The following is a 1,561-nucleotide window of genomic DNA, read 5'->3' as shown; positions in this document are numbered from 1 at the left end:
CCCCCCCCCCACATCTCCTGCTCAGCCCCTGCCTTGACCCAGCTCTGGCTCAGCGCGTCTCCCTGCCTGCCTCCTGCTCCCCCCGCAACCTCCTCCACTCTCGCCTTTGTCTGGAATTAATTCCAGGAGTGATTAATTACCAATTCATGTCCAATCTGAAATTCATTATTCATTTTTCTCACAAGCTCCCTAAGGTCCTCTCGCGGGGCCAGGATAAAGGCAGGCGGCAGGCGAGCGCTCTGCAGCTGAGGAGATAATGGGATCCTTGATAATTACTCTAAAGACCATTAACAGGGCAGGGATCTATACCAGTAGCTGGGATCCAGCCCAGGAGCTCGGATCCAACTCTCTCCACTCCTGGCATTAGGATCCCCAGGGGAGCAACCGCAGGCATCACTCCCGGAGCATCCACACCCCTGGGGCAGCCGCCTGCCACGAAGGGCTCATTCAGGGTCCATTTACACCCCTGACCTCAGTGCTGTTTTGTCATGGCCATCTCATTACAGCAAAGATTGCAATGTGAATTTTGTGAGGAATTAATTACAGGAACGACCTAATTAATTGTGTTCCTGCAGACGAGTCTAGCCCCCAGCGCCCTGAGAGCATCGAGGGAGCAAGGGCAGCAGGGGACATGGCGGTGACATTTCCCCAACTCCTTGGAAAAGACAATTCCCAAAGCTGCCACGTCCCCAGTGGGTGACCCGGAGCTGCTCTACCTCAGGCAACTTCTCGGGGTGGGGAAGGAGAGCTGGGGAGCAGCTGAAGGCAGGTGGCAACGCAGCACGGAAAGAGGGGTGATCGTCAGGAAGCAGGAGGCTGCTCCCAGAAGCAGCCTGATTCTCCTCCCTTCTCTCCACCACCCCTGCAAGGTGAGGAGCCTTTGCTACGGCCAGAGATGTGGCTGTCCACGAGGAATGAGTGTGGTACCAGGGAAGACCCTCAGGATGGCACATGGGAAGTGTGGCTCTGCCTGCTCCCTGTCACTCTCCACTCCACCCAGATGATGCTGAAGTGACTCGACTGCTCACCCCTGGCCTCGGTGACAAGGTGGAGCAGCCATCGTGGCAGTGGGACATCCTGTCTGCTGGAGCCAGGCTCAGCAGCGCAGGCAGGGACGAGGGAGGTGGGCTGATGGAGCACGAGCTCAGCTCCTACTGCTCCTGCACACTCGTGGAGGCAACGGCTTGGGGGAGATGGACCTGCCCCTGGGGAGGGAGCATCCCCACCAGCCAGGCTTGTTACCAGCCTAGCAGGAGGGAGCTGAACCACTCGGGAGGAGAGGAAAAAGCTGCATTATTTGCGCTGCTCAAGACCCCAAAGCTGCAGGCTGCATCCTCCGCTTACCAGCCTAGCAGGAGGGAGCTGAACCACACGGGAGGAGAGGAAAAAGCTGCGTTATTTGCGCTGCTCAAGACCCCAAAGCTGTAGGCTGCATCCTCCACTGGAGCTCACCTGGACTCAGGGGACTGACGGCTGAACCAGCTGCAGGGAGAGGTTATCAACAGCCGTGCTGGGCTGCCCACAGCACCTCCGGTCCCTGCAAACCGGGTCACATGCTGCA

At 58.4% G+C, this 1,561-nt stretch overlaps 1 protein-coding gene across 1 annotated transcript in view; it reads right to left on the bottom strand.

The window, feature by feature from the left end:
• Positions 1–1,561, bottom strand: part of SPATA20 (spermatogenesis associated 20) — a 9,416-nt gene that overhangs the window by 1,134 nt on the left and 6,721 nt on the right. The gene's annotated exons all lie outside the window — the stretch shown is intronic.

Source organism: Apaloderma vittatum, unplaced genomic scaffold, assembly GCF_000703405.1.
Source record: "Apaloderma vittatum isolate BGI_N311 unplaced genomic scaffold, ASM70340v1 scaffold25179, whole genome shotgun sequence".
NCBI classification, from domain to species: Eukaryota; Metazoa; Chordata; class Aves; order Trogoniformes; family Trogonidae; genus Apaloderma; species Apaloderma vittatum.
Note: the sequence above shows the minus strand (reverse complement) of the source record. Positions and strands in the feature narration are given on the sequence as shown.